Source organism: Halichoerus grypus, chromosome X (assembly GCF_964656455.1).
Source record: "Halichoerus grypus chromosome X, mHalGry1.hap1.1, whole genome shotgun sequence".
Lineage (NCBI taxonomy): Eukaryota > Metazoa > Chordata > Mammalia > Carnivora > Phocidae > Halichoerus > Halichoerus grypus.
Window position 1 is genome coordinate 10,930,034 of NC_135727.1, and position 7,758 is coordinate 10,937,791.

General features: G+C 37.7%; 1 pseudogene; it reads right to left on the reverse strand.

The window, feature by feature from the left end:
- Positions 1-1,726: 1,726 nt before the first annotated feature.
- LOC118533900 (peroxiredoxin-1 pseudogene) lies at positions 1,727-2,544 on the reverse strand (annotated as a pseudogene).
- Between the last annotated feature and the right edge of the window lie 5,214 nt (positions 2,545-7,758).

Sequence of the window (7,758 nt, forward strand, 5' to 3'; positions counted from 1 at the left end):
TCCCATCAGTCTGGGAACCCAGCACTGGTAAAGGTAAGTATATAATCAAATTCAGAATACTCTAATACTGTGAGGGTGGCATGTAAAGCACTTTTACCACAGGCAATAATATTGGGGTGCCCAGGTGGCTCATTCAGTTAAGTGTCTGCCTTCGGTTCAGGTCATGATCTCAGGGTCTTGTAATCAAGCCCCACATGGGGCTCCCTGCTTGGTGGGGGAGCCTGCTTCTCCCTCTCCTTCTGTTCTTCCCCCTGCTTGTATGTGAACATGCACTCTCTCTCTGTCAAATAAATAAATAAAATCATTTTTAAAATAGGCAAAAGTATTAAAATACTATAGCTACAATAATTTCTTAATGAATACACTAAAAATAATGTGAATTGTGACATAAAAATATAAAGTGGGGGGAGAAAAGTATAGAATTTTTAGATGCAATTAAAATTGTTATCAGCTTAAAATAGACTGTTATAAGGTATATAGATGCTGCAAATAGAATATGCATGTGCAGAAATTTCTATATGTTTTCCTTTCCTTTTTAAATTCCAATGTACTATTTTCTGTCAAAGAATTATTTAGTGCTAAGAAGCAAGTTTATATCCCTTTGAGAAGGTAACTTTCCCATCTGAAGCTCTGAAATCATTTAGTTTATATTGGTTTTGATCAAATCAGGAGACAGCAAAAGATGAGAAAATGATTTCAAACAATAATCCTACTCTATTCCTAAGATTGGGATATTTTATGGATGACAGCTAAATTAAATTGGAGTAAGAATTGCTCACAATGATGAATGCTGCTGTTCATTCATAGTAACTTGAAAAGAGAAAGAAAGTAATTTTTCTTTAAAAGGAAAATCAATAGCCTGAAGGAATGATCAATTACTGAAGACATATCCTGAGAAGATTTATCAAGAATTTCAGCTTCATTATCCTCCTTGAACTCATGAGGCCTTTGGTCAGAGTATGGATGAAAGATTCTTCAGGAACCTCTGCCCCTACTCCCTACTAAATTTGACCCCAAAGGCAGCTGGGAAAGCATGGTTGTTGAGCTGCAGGTTTCGGTATCTTTCCCATGGCCCTTAACAGCAAATACTTGACAAGCCATTCATTCATTCATTCACTCATTCATTCATTCATTCATTCAGGAAATGCCTTTTGAACATCCACTATGAGCTAAGCCATAGCGTGAGAGAATGTAACCCAAAATAAAAGGATTTAAAAAACACCAAGAAAGACAACCCCCTTCCTAATTCAAGCCACACCCACTATCTACCAGGCCTTAGGTTTTTGGCAATCCTCCTAAGTCTGCATATCACCCTACCACTGCTTGCCCAGAAGCAGAGGCACTTTTGGCTTTCTGCAAGTTTTCTTCCTCATTTAGCTGCTGTCTTGGCCCCATGCCATCATGCAGAAAGCAAAATCTATAAATATGAACTAGCTCTCAAGCAGCTGAGAAAATCTACAAGAAAGACGATGGTACTAATAATGATAAATGTTCTTTACCCTTTGATTGATAAAATAATTGTATTTTAAAAGATCAGCTTTTTTTAAAGCACTGAACAGATTATGGGTCACAGACTTCAGTTATCCACACAAGATACATATCTTTCACTTTATTAGTGTCTGCTTTTGTGAAAAAGATCTCAGTAATGGCAAAGGAGTTTCTTTTTTTTTTTCCCCCTCAGTTCAAGTTTAATATAAACAACAAAAGACAAACAGTGATGCCCTACTACTGTACATAACAGTTGGCCTGCCCCATAACAGCTCAGGCCCTTCTCTCCAGAGGAAGAAAGGCTGGCCTCCCCAACCCCTGCAGGAAAGGCCTGTCCTGTCCCCATACCACATCTGCACAGAGTCTAAAGTCTTATGTTCTAAGCATGACAGTAGTACAAAAGAGATTTTGTTTTCATGGCCACCCACTGCAGCCCAGCCCTAAAATGACCCGGCGCCCACTTCTGCTTAGAGAAATATTCTTTGCTCTTCTGGACATCAGGCTTGATGGTATCACTGCCAGGCTTCCAGCCAGCTGGGCACGCTTCCCCATGCTTGTCAGTAAACTGGAAGGCCTGAACCAGTCGCAGAGTCTCATCCACAGAGCGGCCGACAAGAAGGTCATTTACCGTGATCTGCCTAAGGATACCTTTATCATCAATGATAAAGAGGCCCCTGAACGAGATGCCTTCGTCAGCCTTTAAGATCCATAGTCCTGAGCAATGGTATGCTTGGGGTCTGATACCAAGGGAATGTTCATGGGTCCCAGTACTCCTTGTTTCTTGGGTGTGTTGATCCATGCCAGGTGACAGAAATGAGAATCCAAAGAAGCACCAATCAGTTGACAGTTGAGTTTCTTAAATTCTTCTGCCCTGTCACTGAAAGCAGTGATCTCCGTGGGGCACACAAAGGTGAAGTCAAGAGGGTAAAAGAAGAACACAATGTATTTCCCTTTGTAGTCAGATAGGCTGAGGTCTTTGGCCGTCTGGCATAACAGCCATGGCTTTGAAGTTGGGGGCAGGAGGCCCAATTTTGGCATTTCCTGAAGACATCTTGATATCGGCAGCTCTGAGAACAAAAACGCCAAAGATAAGGCAGGAACAAGACGCGTAGCAAAGGAGTTTCTTATAAAGAAGATAATCCATCTAGAATTATTCCACAAAAGGAGTATCACAGAGCATGTATTAATAGACCTTTTTTTTGTAAATATACATATTCATACCATTACATATGTTTTGTATGTCCCCAGTTCACTAGTAGTAAAAAAAATAGATCATAGTATAAGATTTGCCATGGCTTCCAGTTACAACCAGAATAAAGTTCTTGGTTTTGTTTTGTTTTTTTTCCTTCTATATTATTAATATGCACATTTAGACAAAATGTAATGGTCCCAGTATGTACCCCTAAAGAATTAAATGACAAGAATTAATTGACTCTTATAAGTCAACTTCTGTATCATTTAAATATGGAATTTATAAACTTGTTGTCCAATGTGTAGAAACTGGAGAGAAAAGTTTTGGCTTCAACTCAAGAAATGTTTAATGGTCGAAAATATGCAAATATATCATGGCCTGCCTGAAGATAATGCTTCATAAGACATTATTGGATGAAATGAAGGTGGGAATATTTGATAAATTTCATCTTGTTATGGAAAGAATGATGTTTCTTTACTTACTAAGGAGTTTCAAGAATCAGCAAATATTAGGCATGTTCTGCATGGAGCACTGGGTGTTATGCACAATGAATCATGGAACACTACATCAAAAACTAATGACGTAATGTATGGTGATTAACATAACAATAAAAAATTTTAAAAAATATTTGGGGTTCAAGTTAAGTTACTTTGGAAGAATATTTTGATTAAATACTGTATAAGTAAAGACAAAAATAACTCTACATAACACTTATACTCCAGTTAATAACTGGAATATACTGGTTAATATAACCCATGCAGGTATGGGTTAACAACTCTGAAACTACCGTATGCATGCATGCACCAGCGTTGAAGAGGTAAATATATTGTAGAAAATGAGAACAAGTTCTCACCGTCAGAAAAAGAAGCTACAAACAAGGAAAGAGTGAGTCCTAGAATGAATCTCATGGTGTTGGATTGGAATTGGAGATATCATTATGAATGCATGTTTTTGTTAACATATACATAGCTAGATTATATATAATCTAGATTATACGTCTAGATAGATATATAGAGAGAAATAAATATAGATGTGTATGTAGGCATAGGTTATACATATGTATTTCCAAGTTCTGCTCACTGAGAAGGCCTAGGAGCAGTGATACCCAGTAGCAGTGAGCACACCTTATACCCACGTATTAGTTTCTAAATACCATTCTCCAGTGAAAGGAACCAGAGTCACCTGGAAAAGTGCCTGATTCTAGGACGAGGACAGAGAAAATACAAAAAAGTTCTGGAACATTTTGCAGTGTCAAAAATTAAGTGCCCAAAGAAGGAAGCATCACATCGAAGGGGCAAAGACATCAACCTGAAAGAGTTCCCAGTGGAGAAAACGGAAACAATTTAAACAACAAAATAAGTAATTATAGTACTGGGTGGAAACCTATAGATAATCAGTCAATGCAGGAGAGCAATAGCTCTTTTTTATTGTTTATTTTTATTTTTATTGAAGTAGAGTTGACATCCAATGTTACATTAGTTTCAGGTGTACAACACACCTTGCGATTTGACAGTTCTGTACATTACTCAATGCTCACCACAGGAAGTATAGTTATCATCTGTCACCACACAAAGTTATTACAATATTATGGACTACATTTCCCATGCTGTACTTTTCATCTCTGTGACCCGCTTATTTTATAACTGGAAATCTGCCACTCTTAATCTCCCTCACCTGCTTAACTCTTCAATAAGAATGGTTCTTTTTTACTGAAGAATTCCAATTAATAAGTGTGGAAGGAATGAGAATAACAGAAAATAACCATGAACTAATAATTTTAACACTAATAATTGCTGCAAGCAAGATCCACCAATGGATGATAAGCTGGTGAGCAAAAGTTTGAGGAGAGGGCGCCTGGGTGGCTCAGTTGGTTAAGCGACTGCCTTCGGCTCAGGTCATGATCCTGGAGTCCCGGGATCGAGTCCCACATCGGGCTCCCTGCTCAGCGGGGAGTCTGCTTCTCCCTCTGACCCTCCTCCCTCTCATGTTCTCTGTCTCTCATTCTCTTCACAAATAAATAAAATCTTAAAAAAAAAAAAAAAAAAAGTTTGAGGAGAAACAGGGTATTTACATAGTCTCAGTGTATCACTCCCAAGATATTTGTTAATTACAAAGGGAATAATTGTAACTTTATAGCAGAGACTGGGTCCATCAGATACCACCTTAACAAAGTGATCAGGGTTAACATCAACAAAAATGAGACCTATCCACCTCCTCTATATCCTGAATTGTTATACTGAGAAGGGTACCTCACCTCTGTAGCATTCCAACTAAAAATCCACAACCACAGTCCAATCACATGAAAATATCAGATATACCCAAACTGAAGGGTATTCTACAAAACAACTGACCATTTCAAAATGTTAAGGTCAGAAACATTAAGGTCTAAGGGTTGCCTGGGTGGCTCAGTCAGTTAAGCGTCTTCCTTTGGCTCAGGTCATGATCCCAGGGTCCTGGGATGGAGCCTTGCAGGCTCCCTTCTCAGTGGGGAGCCTACCTCTCCTTCTGCTGCTCCCCCTGCTTATGCTCTCTCTCTCCCACCGCCCCCCCGCCCTCTCTCTGACAAATAAATAAAATCTTAAAAAAAAAAAAAAAAAAGGTAAGATCAAAAGACAAAGGATTTAGGAATTGTCACAGATTGGAGGAGAGCAAGGAGATGTGACATCTTTATTAAATGCGGTAGCCCTTAATGAATCCTAGGGCAGAAAAAGAAAAAGGACTTTACCGGAAAAGCTGGTGAAATCGAAATTAATTTTGCAGGCTGGTTCATAGCAATTCTAATGTTAATTTCTTGGTTTTGATAACTACTGTGGTTACATAACATATTAACATTAGGGTAAACTGAGTGAAGCACTGTTATATGGGGGAACTTTGTACTATTTTGCAACTTTTCTATAATTTTAAAATTATTTCAATATAAAAATCATAAAAGTAAGCATACACCACCGATCCAACATCATATCAGTTGGAGCCTGGTATTTTTCAAATGAGAATTTGACACAACCCTCTTCATTTCATTATTTCTGTTATTTCTTTCCCTTTCTCTTTCTAATACTTGTTTGTGCATCAGCATTCACATATCACTCCTTATGCAACATTAAATACAAGAAGCAATTGTTTATCGACAACAGGAGAAAGTTAACCCTTCTATCCGTATAGCATATAATATCTCTGATTTACTTTAATTCTTAGCTTATCAGAGCTATACTTTGGACACGAAGATGGATGGCCTGGGATGTTGTCCAAATTCATCTTTAAAAAGACAAGGTGTTTCATTCTAGTCTATTTTTTAAGTGCAGCAATAGATTTATCTCTTCATTAAGCTCTTTAAAAATCAACTGCTGCACAGGGCTTACATTTGGTAATGTGACCATAGAAGGCAATGCAGATTAAATAACTCAACTTTATTTAAATAATAGAATTTTATATGTAAAAAAAATAGTTTAAGTTATGTAATTTAAATAATCATAACACAGTACCAACAAACATTTAGTGTGTCAGGTTCTTTGATATATGGTCTACATAGATTATTTAACTTAATAGTAATCAAAATTATGAATTGCTAATCCATATTGCATGTACTCCATGTGCCAGGCTGCTGAATGCTTTACACAATTTAATTTCATCCTCATCACAAATCTGAGCTGGGTGGTAACATTGCCCTTAGAATCACCTGGTGACTTGTTAGTCTCTTAAAGCCAGGCCACACCATGTACCAATTTAATCAGAATTTCTAGGCGTGAAGCCCCAAATCAGTGATTCCTTTCACACTTTCCCAGGTGATTGCGATGTGCTACCACATTTAGGAATCCATGCTCTAGAAATTGCTTATTCATAATTTTACAAGATGCCAGTGAGAAAAGACATGGCTAGGCAAGCTAGGTACATAATATAGAAACTAGGGGCACCTGGGTGGCTCAGTTGTTAAATGTCTGCCTTCGGCTCAGGTCATGATCCCGGGGTCCTGGATCGAGCCCCACGTGGGGCTCCCTGCTCGGCGGGAGGCCTGCTTCTCCCTCTTTTACTCCCCCTGCTTGTGTTCCCTCTCTCGCTGTCTCTCTCTCTGTCAAATAAAGAAATAAGATCTTTAAAAAAAATAATATAGAAACTAGAAGTTATTGACACACTATTGTACAGAAGTTCTAATTATTACTGAGATAAAACTTTTTAATCTCAACAGGCTCCTCTGAGGAATAGACTACACATTCCATTGTGGCAATATTTTTCTATAATCTTTTACGAACGAAAAATAATTATAACTTAAAAATAATTGAAAAAGAATTATTACTGAGGTTGATAATTAAGCAGTTTTTTCCCCCTGGTGTCTTTCCTAGCCTGTTTATTCCCCACTTGGCACTTAGTAAGTGAAATTGCATTATTGTTCTGTACATTTGTTTTCCTTTAAAAGAATAAATATGGACTATTTTCTCTTTTGGCTTATATGTGGGGTTCTTTTATTATTTTTACATGTTTGTAATATAATCATTAGTTTATATTACTTTTTTAACATAGATATTCTATTTCTGAACAGTTTAGCGAGATGTTAAAATGATCATCTAAATCATTCAAGGAAAAGAACAAGGACTTTTAACCAAAATTCACTGTATTTAGCCTGGGCATGCACTTGAATTCTGGAAATAAACTCCCTCCGATCTCCTATATAACTAGAGATAGTATGTATGCTTTCTGCAAGTGCCTATGGCAAGTATGTCCTTTGTGATTTTTACTTAAAAAGATGTATGTTGATGGAGATAGGAAATGCAAACACTACATGTCTTGTTTGGTTGCATAAATTGTTAGGATAAATAAATTTGAAGCAGTTGAAGGGAGAACATTCCTGAGATAGTCTTGAACAATGTCACTTCAGGGCCCAAGTGACAAGATGAGATCAAACCAAGGCTAGGGCAAATCTTCCCAGCTCTGCAGAGGATCAAGCATCACTCAGGCTTCTTGTGAAGGAACACTGGGATAAAACCTTCCTGGTACCAAGGATGTCTCTAGAAAGACACTGATACCTGCAGTGGTGAGTTTCTTTAGGTGATGTCCTAAATAGTGGCCTCTAGTTAGGAGGCTGGAGA